The sequence below is a fragment of the Lontra canadensis genome, unplaced genomic scaffold, assembly GCF_010015895.1.
Source record: "Lontra canadensis isolate GAN:19392208 unplaced genomic scaffold, GSC_riverotter_1.0 scaffold69, whole genome shotgun sequence".
Taxonomy (NCBI): domain Eukaryota; kingdom Metazoa; phylum Chordata; class Mammalia; order Carnivora; family Mustelidae; genus Lontra; species Lontra canadensis.
The window spans coordinates 7,994,527-8,005,879 of NW_022631063.1; positions in this window are offsets into that span (position 1 = coordinate 7,994,527).

Genomic DNA, 11,353 nt, shown 5'->3' on the forward strand with positions numbered 1-11,353 from the left:
GAACGCTGACTAAAAATTTACCAAGTTGCTGGTAGATTTAGCTCTGGATTAAGATCAGAGGGTTCTTAAGAGGCAAAGAATCTATACTCAGAAAACTTTGAAGTACTCATGAAAGAAATTGAGGAAGACACAAAGAAATGGAAAAATGTTCCATGCTCATGGATTGGAAGAACAACTATTGTGAAAATGTCTATGATACCTAAAGTAATCTACACGTTTAATGCAATCCCTATCAAAATCCCATCCATTTTTTTCAAAGAAATGGAACAAATAATCCTAAAATTTATATGGAACCAGAAAAGACCTCAAGTAGCCAGAGGAATGTTGAAAAAGAAAGCCAAAGTTGGTGGCATCACAATTCCAGACTTCAAGCTCTATTACAAAGCTGTCATCATCAAGACAGCATGGTACTGTCACAAAAACAGACACATAGATCAATGGAAGAGAATAGAGAGCCCAGAAATGGATCCTCAACTCTGTGGTCAACTAATCTTCGACAAAGCAGGAAAGAGTGTCCAATGGAAAAAAGAGTCTCTTCAACAAATAGTGTTGGGAAAATTGGACAGCCACATGCAGAAAAATGAAACTGGACCATATCCTTATACCACACACGAAAACAGACTCAAAATGGATGAAGGACCTCAATGTGAGAAAGGAATCCATCAAAATCCTTGAGGAGAATACAGGCAGCAACTTCTTTCTAGAAACATCGCCAAAGGCAAGGGAAGCAAAAATGAACTATTGGGACTTCATCAAGATCAAAAGCTTTTGCACAGCAAAGGAAACAGTAAACAAAACCAAAAGACAACTGACAGAATGGGAGAAGATATTTGCAAACTGACATATCAGATAAAGGGCTAGTATCCAAAATCTATAAAGAACTCATCAAACTCAACACCCAAAGAACAAATAATCCAATCAAGAAATGGCCAGAGGACATGAACAGACATTTCTGCAAAGAAAACATCCATATGGCCAACAGACACGTGAAAAAATGCTCCACATCACTTGGCATCAGGTAGATACAAATCAAAACCACAGTGAGATACCACCTCACACCAGTCAGAATGGCTAAAATTAACAAGTCAGTAAACGACAGATGCTGGTGAGGATGCAGAGAAAGGGGAACCCTCCTACACTGTTGGTGGGAATGCAAGCTGGTGCACTCTGGAAAACAGCATGGAGGTTCCTCAAAAAGTTGAAAATAGAGCTACCCTACGACCCAGCAATCACACTACTGGGTATTTACCCTAAAGATACAAATGCAGTGATCTGAAGGGGCACATGCTCCTGAAAGTTTATAGCAGCAGTGTCCATGATACCAAACTATGGAAAGAACATAGCTGTCCATCAAGAGATGAATGGATAAAGAAGATTCGGTATATATATATATATATATATACACATATATATATACAGTGGAATACTATGCAGCCATCAAAGGAATGACATCTTGCCTTTTGCAATGCCGTGGCTGGAACTAGAGGGTATTAGGCTGAGTGAAATAAGTCATTCAGAGAAAGATAATTATCATATGATCTCCCTGATATGAAGAATTTGAGAGGCAATGTGGAGGGTTTGAGGGGGAGGGAAGGAAAAAATGAAACAAGATGGGATCGGGAGAAAGACAAACCATAAGAGACTCTTAATCTCACAAAACAAACTGAAGGTTGCTGGGGGGAGGAGGGTAGGGAGAGGGTGGTTGGGTTATGGACATTGGGGAGGGTATGTGCTGTGGTGAGTGCTGTGAAGTGTGTAAACCTGGTGATTCACAGACCTGTTCCCCTGGGGCTAATAATACATTACATGTCAATAGAAAATTATAAAATTAAAAAAAAAAAGATCAGAGGATTCTGTGCCTCTTTTCATTGGCCACCCAGGGAGAATTTTTTTTAATAGTTCTTTGATAGAAGACATCAGTTGGGATTGAAGAGTGTTATACAATAAAGCTATATGAAACTCATGGCTGTGCTTACTGGAGGGAAATAGTATTCATTATGTTATATAGAGTCATTTCTATGAAAACCCAGGGAAACTATATCTCTAGTCTCCCTGCCAGTCATCATTATCATATCTTCATGGTTCTACAAACAGTAGTCTCTTTTTATATCATGGATTTTAAGAAATGCAGAACAGGGGCTCCTGGGTTGCTCAGTTGGTTGGGCATCCGACTCTCAATTTTGGCTTGATTTCAGCTTGGGTCTTGATCTCAGGGTGGTAAGATGGAGCCCAACATTGGGCTTCAGGCTCGGTGCAGAGCTTTGTCCCTTTCCCTCCTCCTCCGCCCCTCTCCCTGCTCCTGCATGCACTCTTTCTCTCTCAAATAAATACATAAAATCTTAAAAATATATATATATAGAATAGATTGCTTTTTCCCATTCATGTTTGGCTGCTAGAGAGCCCAGAGCCAAATTTGTGGCCACTTTTACCAAAGTAATTCACTTGGTATTCTAATTTCTATTTTTGTTCCCTAATTTCTCCTTTATTTCATTTTTCTTGTCTGCTTATGATTATTTTTTATCTTGTCTTATGGCATATACCTTAAGCATGCGTTGTTGTAGGATGACTTAAATTATTTCTAGAACAAGATGAAGTTTTAAAAATCAATTGTATACACTGATATAAATGTAAATTTATATCAGTGTATGTAAATGTATGTAGAATGTATGTGTATGTAGAATGTAAAGTGAAGCAGCCACTTTAGAAAGCAGTCTTGCAGTTCCTCAAGAGGTTAAACATAAAATTACTGTATGATCCAGTAATTCTACTCCTGGGTATATATACCCAGGAGAAATGAAAACATATGTCCACATAAGAACGAGTATGCAAATGTTCATAGCAGCATTATACATAATAGCTTAAAAGTAGAATTAACCAAATGCCCATCAGCTGATGAATGGATAAACAAATATGATATATCCATATAATGGAGCATTATTTAGCAAAAAAAAAAAAAGGATGCAGTATTGGTCCATGCTGCAACATGGATGAACTTTGAAAGCATTATGCTAAGTAAATGAAGCAAGTCATGGAAGACCACATATATAACATGAAATATCCAGATTTGGCAAATCCATAGAAACAGAAAGTAGATTGGTAGTTGCCTGGAACTGAGAAGGTTGAGGAGAAATGGGGAGTGACTGCTAATGGATACAGGGTTTCTTTTGGGAGTCATCAAAATAGTCAGAAAATTGATTATGGTAATAGTTATAGAACTATATAAATATACTAAGCTTTTGCTTTAAAAGGGTAAATTGTATTGTATATGAATTATATCACATTAAAGCTATTGTAAAAGTCATCTGCAGTAATTAATCAACTATGAATTTTATGGAATAGTTTTTGCTGTTTTTTTTATACTTTTCATTTTCACTTAGTGCCAGACAGACACATAAAAGTTAAGCCAACTTATTTTCAGCAGAATCTGTAGACTTGCTTGAGATTGCAAATCTCTAAGAATAAGGATGTTCATCTTCAAACAGTGTGATTCCTCTCCATATTACCTAGTTCGGTTTATTTGATCCACTGGGCAAAGTCTGTGTTCAGCAGCAGATTCCAAGCCTGGGAGCACAAATGCTGTTCTTTTATTTCTATTCCTTTTTGTCTCTACCTTGTGTATGTGTACTCTATCTCCTCTCCTTTGTCATCTTACTCTACGTGGCAGTGAAAATAAATGAGCAAGAGTGGTCAGAGAAGAGGATGAATAAGAGATGTAGCATCACTTCAGGCACAGAAAGAGAATGTTTCAAGAAGGTGGGGCAGGTCAACAGAGGCCATCAATGACAGCTTGGATGCGGCTGAGTAGAATGAAAAGTAATAAGAGACCATTGAATCAGTAACATAAAGACCTGGGTTCCCCCAAGAGAGATTACATTTGGGCAATGAAGATAAAAAGTAGATTATTATGTTGACCAAGGTTTAGCTGCAATTACGTCCTATAAATTTAAATTTAAGTTGGTCAAAGGTTCTACCAGTGGCCCCTTCTTTTTTCTTTATACACTCCTGACTTGTCTTCAAGTTTCACAGCTATAATCAACACCTTCCCCTTCCCATTTCCTCAGTTCAGACTGTATGCTTCCTAAAGGGCCACCCTCTTTTCCTCCCTCTGATTTACTCTATAATGTGTTGCCTGTTCATTATCTAAAGCAAAGATCTAATTGAGTTATCTCCCACCTCAAAAAAACCAGTTCAGTGATCTTAAGAAAGAAAACTCAAGTTTACCAGCATGGCCTTCTAGGGTCTGGAAAATATGTTCCTAGCCAGATTTTCACCCCCATTTCTATTACAATCGCAATATTCTGTTATGCTTTGTCTCCATATGAGCCATGCATTTTACCAATGGGCTTCTATTCCTACTGTACCTTCCACTGGGAATGCCCCTCTCCTACTCTTCTGTCAGTATCCCTTTCACTTTTAAGAACCAAGATTCAGTTCTCACATGAAACACCTGTTCTTCTGCCTAGAGTTGTTTACTTTGAGCTACTCTAGTACTTATCCATCTCAGGCTTTATTATTATTTATGTTCATATATATTTTACTACTTGTTTACAAATTCCATAAAAACTAGCATCTCACTCTAGGCATCTTTTCCCCACAAGCACTTGGTAGAGTGCCATTCACAGTAAATACGTAGTAAGTGTGAATGAATCAGTGAGTTCAGTTCCACCTGGTTCACTAAATATTTCATGTGTGTAAGTTTTATATTACCCTGGAAGATATGTTTCGTATGGAAGCATATAATATCTTTTGTTTGTTTTGTAGTCTCCTAGCTTCCACCCCAGTCCTAGGTAGTCCTGAATTTGTAATAGTCACTCACTATAGTATAGAACTGGTTGTTTATTTCTCATAGGGGATGGTTGGGTACTGTCCATTGCTTCCCCTAGTAGGGGAAAAATGCATACAAATGGGAATTAGGGATTTAATTCTGGGCAGGGTAGCAAATAGGATCAAGGGAAGGATTAGAATTAATAATCTCCCAGCATTTAAGCCTGGACTACGAAAAAGACCATAACTGTTTATCAAAGTGGTAACTGATTTTTAAATCAAAGGTAGTAGCCAGACATTCAAAAACAGGAGTGCCTACGGGATTGAACTTGAAAATGCCAGAGTTCTTTGCTTTTGTTGAATTGTCAGACCCTCAAAGTCCCCTCTTCCCCCAGAACTTTCTAAGTTTTGATTAGGACATCCATCAGACAGTTTTGTCTGCAATGGTGGGAATTGCATTGAGAAAAAGTAGCTAATTTATGGACACAGTATTATTCAAGTCTAACTCAAGGAGCCATTGCACATAAACATTTATTTTTATAGCACTCATGCTACTTGGAATTGGGCATGCCATGGCTGTCTTCCCCCAATGGATTGACTTACCATTATCCCCAGCACCCCAATGGCTGGCCGGTATGGCTGGCACTTACTGGCACTTACTGAATGCTCACTGTGCCAGGCACTGTACGTGGATTATCTCATTTACTCCCCATGACAACATTATTACTGCTTTACAGGTGAAGACACTGAGGCTTAGAGAATTTGGTTAACTTGCCTATTAACACATATCCATAAAAAGTAGAGTTAAGTTTGACCTCAATGTCTGGCTTTTAACCTTTTTATGTTACCGCCCCAACAGTAGGCACCAAATATTTTTTCTGTATGAGTGAGTACATTCGCCATGCTTGAGAGAATCATGGGTTTGGAGATTAAGGACATCATTACTTAAATAAACCAACGTACTATTTTAAATATTTAAGACTGGTAATATTTAATATATAACAATATCATATGCTACATGAATGTATATTATGATAATAATTAACTTAAAGATTACTATCTTTTTAAATGGACTTGCCAACACCTAGATTGTTTTGCCCTGACTCACTCACATGTTCCATGACCACTTCCTCTAAATTCAGCCCTCACTTCCCTCTTGGATTACTCCTCATCTTCCTGGAGTGCTTCAGGCAAATATTTCTTTAATTTTCACCTGAAGCGGAGACCTTTCAAAGAAACGAAGGCCAGTGCCTGGTTTACTGGCTCAGTCTTGGGCTGACCTGCAGCCAATCTCAGCCCCTTATAGAGGCCCCAAAGGCAGTGGTGTGGCTGCTAGAGGAGAGACTCAGTAGCACTTGCAGGAACAGCGAAGACCCAAACCCTTGAGACTGGCAGCTCTGCAACCTGAGAGTGGGAGCCATCCCAGGATTCCCATCACCTGGAGATGACTTTCCCAACGCTTTGAAGCAGAGGGTGGGATTTGAACAGATTAACAGTCCAATAAGCAAGTCGCTGAGCTGTGCAATGATGTAGCAGTTCATTTTTTTGGAGGAAACCTGACTGAACTATATGGCTAGAGTTGCCTGGAAAAATATTTAATTGCAATGTGCTTTTCACAACCAAAGAAGAATGAAACAAAACCAGAACAAGAAGGTGGTGACTTGGGGCCACTGGTTACAGTTCTTAAGACTGCCTTGGTTGTAGGACACAAGTATCAGGACCTTTCTTGGCTATGGCATGTCCAGGGGAGGTCATAATCATCTTCGTTTTCTGCAGCTGCCATATGATTCTTCGGAAGCACAGATTAAACAGTAGGAATGTCAGTAATGACTATCATAAAACCAGCACTTCCCCTGTCACCTATTCCATTGGCTTCTTGTGGACAGACTTTGTGTGCCCCGAACTCCATCTAGACTTGATCTTTGCCTTTGGCCTGGTTCCACTTGGCCTTTCTCCTCACTTCACCTCTTTGCTTGGCACTTTTACTCCTTTTTCCTCCTCTGCCATTAATTCTGCCCATTGTCCATAGTATATATTGTCTCCCTCCATGCCTTCCAGCTGTGACTCCGATCTAGTGCCCCAGACAAGCAGTACTTGAGGATTCTGTCTTTTGGCTTCCACCCATCCTGTGCTTTTTCTCTGGTTGCCTTCTTCACCTTTGAGCTTTCTCTGGGTGAGAAAAACTGTTTCTTCTCTGTCTCCAGCCTCAGGTTCCAGGAAATGCAGTGTTGGACATATGGTGCTGCTCGCTTTGCCAGAAGCTTGGGCTGACTTGTTGACTTTCTGAGCCTACATCTGGGTTCTCCTTGCCCTGGTATCTCTAGCAAGGTGCAGCTGCCCTGTTGTCCTATAGCCTGTTGTCTCTCTCTGACTTTGCCACACAAAATCTGCACCTCTTAGCCCATCTCAAAAGCAGACTTAGCTTCCTGTTCTAAAACCCTCTGTCCTATCTTCTCAGGGCTTTTTTCCTTTTAGCGAATACTGTTTCTCTCCAATTAATAGCTACAGACCTCCCTCAGTGACTAAAGTGAAGGCAATTCTGGTTCCCACTTATCTGTTTCAGGTTAGGAGCCCACTTTCTCACCCCAGGTGTGAAGTTAACATGCCATTCCAATCTTGCCAGCACGACTTTAAAACGCAACACGTGTAGTATTTGTCAACTTCATGAAAATTGAAATGCAGTTAAATAGTCACCAAATGGAGAGGTGATGTTTCACTGAAATAACATATGCATCGTCAAGTTGCTTAGCCTGACTTCTTTGGAGGCATTAGTCATCTTGGGAGAATGCCTGTGTTTGTCATAGTCCTGTCTTCCAGAATGGAAATTTCCTTCCAAGACAGAGCACCACAGGCTCCAATATTTAACCTATAATTAGTATATCCCCTAGAGGATTTTCTCCTTTGGATGCAGAGGCCTCTTTGTCACTCAGGCTTCTGTCTGAGGATGATAGGAACCGCAGGGCAGCAAGATGTATCACGGGGCAGGCAAACATTTGCTCAGATCAAAAATGTTTAGATATTCTGTACCAAAGCAAATATTTCACAATCGAAAACTGCAAGAAAACAGCAGAAAGCGTAACAGAATATTAAAAAAGAAATGCGAAGAGACATAAATCCCAAGTTCTGATCTAGTTTTGCATGGAATAAGATTGCTTTACGCTTCTGCTTTCCTCAACCAGTTCACCAGTATTTTTAGTTTTTGACTTTTTAGCTGCTCTTTATCAAGTGTGTTTTACTCATTTAAACATCTGCCTGGGACTCTTGATAAATAGCTTCCTCTTGCAGGCATCTGATTTTTTGGTTATGAAATGGCAGTTTGCAGCAACAAGGCAGCTGTGTCTTGACAGTGTTATTGTTCGGGAATGGAAAGAACACTGGCTGCGTGGGCTCTGGAGTGCAATGCATGAGCCCGACCTTGTTTCTAGCTAGGAAACATCTTTTGGCCTGTCTCTGGCAGAGGCTGCGCTGGGAGATCCCAGCAAATGGCTGCAGCAACCCGTGTTTAATGTGGTGACACTAATGAATTCTGAGAATTAATCTTCAGCCAAGAAAGTATGATGGAAGGTACTAGAATTTCAAATTAGGTAATGGATTGGTTTCCTTCAAGACTGGAATTTGCTTCCTTTTCCGTCTGGTGGACTTTTCTTTTCTATTCAAACTACCCACTATGGCCTTATAAATCCAGGAAATATATCTTATGGTAGTTAAATTTTTTTTTAAGATTTTATTTATTTATTTGACAGAGAGAGACCACAAGTAGGCAGAGAGGCAGGCAGAGAGAGAGGGGGAAGCAGGCTCCCTGCTGAGCAGAGAGAGCCCGATGTGGTGCTCGATCCCAGGACCCTAAGATGATGACCTGAGCTGAAGGCAGAGGCTTTAATCCACTGAGCCACCCAGGTGCCCCGGTAGTTTAAAATTTTTAATTTATTTGTTTTGTTCTGCCTTTTTTTAAAATTAATTATTTTATTTTATTTTATTTTATTTTTTATAAACATATATTTTTATCCCCAGGGGTACAGGTCTGTGAATCGCCAGGTTTACACACTTCACAGCACATACCCTCCCCAATGTCCATAACCCCCCCCAACCCGCCTCCCCCCATCAATCCTCAGTTTGTTTTGTGAGATTAAGAGTCACTTATGGTTTGTCTTCCTCCCAGTCCCATCTTGTTTGTTCTGCCTTTTAACATAGAGATAACCACACCTAAATCCAGATTTTTAAAAATGATTAAAAACCATCTAGGAGTGAAAGAATTATTTAAGACTTTGGAAAAAAGTAGTATCCCTAAATCTAGTCCTTGTTTAGTTTTTTTTTTCCCAGGGTTAAGGACTCTGGAAAGAACTGAACTTGGGAAATGTATTTCCTCAGCTTGAGATACTGACTTCTACAGAAACAGCAGCCTATAGGTGTCTCAAATGTGCTGTTGACAATCAGGACTTTGTGTGTTTCCCCTCTGTCAACTGAGATGAGGACTCTGCCACCCATTGTGAGGGTCTAGTACTGATTTCTCACAACAACCTTTCAAAGGATATCATTTGGAGGGCTCTGCATTGATGCAAAAAAGAGTTAGTGGACAAGTCAGTTTGAAAAGATCAAGCTATTTTCTTTACCCCAGAAGTTCTAAGAACATTTAATATGCACATGTACATTATAAGACTCCAGACTTAACTTGTTTAGACAATCACCGATGTTTCTCAGACCTTTTTGACCAGAACACTAGTTTCATTTTTTCAGTGGAATGTGTTATGTGTCTAGTGTGTCATCCAATTCACCTCACACTGGCTGGACCCTCTTTCCGATCCAGAGGTCAACATTCTGTGCATTTGTTTATAAAAACTGCTCAGTCCCTGGCTGGGAGAAAATATTCTGCATCTGGAATTTGCAGTTCCTGGTTTAAAAAGCAATCCTGAAATGAATAAGCATATTATCACTCCTTAGTTTTCAATGTTTGTTCTCCAAGTCAAGTTGAAGGATTCTACCATGTTTTCATGAAGGACGTGGAAGCTGTCAGGTGTTCTTATGGACCCCAGTAGTTGGTTCTATCTTAATCCACTAAATCCCTGCCTGGATGGGGAATAAGACAAAAATGACAAGCTGAAAAATGTAAACAGTATGGGTTTGGAGTCTTAAGCAATAAAGAATATACTCTAGTTAAATTTGGAAAAGGGACTAAAGCAAAGAATTATTGTTAGGCTTTTAAAGGAGTCAGCTTAGGGGGCACAGGGGGATGTTCTGGTGGCCTTCTGAGTTCCTGGCTACACAGCTTGCCCAGTCTGGCTTCTTGCCTCGCCCATCCAGTTTATCAACTTTGAAATGTCTTCTACCTCTTCAACAACTGAGTTCCGTTTAGTCCCAAAAACATCCTCTCGAGTCGGCTTCACTTCTCACCTCCTCCACTAAGGCCTCCCTGACTGATGCTCCCCGCCCCACCTACTGTTCTGTGCTGTTGCATCTGTGCCATTTTAAACAGCATAGTGCAGAGGAGGAAAGGTTCTCCCATGGGAATTGGAGAAGTGGCCTCATCTCTGTCAGGACTTGATCTGAACTTCTTCACCTCGTGGAAAAGGGGGTTAGAATAGAAAATTTCAGCCCCTTAGCTCAAAACCCTATACTTTTGTGTGATTATTTATTATTCTGATTATAGACGCAAAGCCTGGCTTTTGCTGTTTCCTGTGTTCCTCTTTTGCATCCATCTTTCCAATTAGATTGTAGATCCTTGAGGAAAACGGTCTTGATTCTTTATGAATTAATTAATTTTGGCTAATTATGGCTGTGTAATAAATGTTTGCCAAACAAATGAAATGATATATGACTCCAGTGACCTAGTAATGTGTGACTTTCAGCCATATCTGTTCCTAAGGTAGTACTGTCCTCTATCAGTAAAACACTAGTTCCATTTCAGTCTGGCTGTTTGCTCCCCATGAGAGAAAAGTATGCAGAAGTGTTTTAGAATAAGGCTATATCCTCAAGGTCTTTATGCCCTTCTCCTAAAAATCCTCTAGTGCAGCTGGATATGTCACAACTCTGTTTAGCATTCTTCCCATATACACTCATTTTCAGTTTTGCTGATCCAATGATATGACATTCAGCCCACTCAGGTCTTACTGAGAGAACTAACAAATCCTTTTGAACATTACTTCCACAGAGTAGAATATCTACCATCTTCATTTTGGGGATCTTCAAGAGATAGTAGATTCACTTGTTAGTTTCTTTTCTGTCTGATTATCTCACTTCATGATTTAGTTGCCATTTCTTACTCCCTCTGTGATATAGAGTGAGTTCCTCTTCAAAATACCAAATGACCCAGCAACCTTATTGGCAGCCTTTCTCCCCCCAGCTGGATGCTGAAATTATGAAGCAAGATACAACACCTTTAATTATCCCCAGACTCCAGTAGAGACCTATTTTCATAAAACTGCACTCTGGGTTTCTTGGCCTCTTGTCAAACCTTATCCAAAGAGCTTTAGTTATTGAAGTACCAGAAGGACCTTATTTCTAGGCCTCATCTGGAATGTCTCCCAAGGCCTCTAACCTGTGGAGGAAAGTAGAGGAAGTTCCATCCCAATTTCTCATTCACATGCTCTGAATT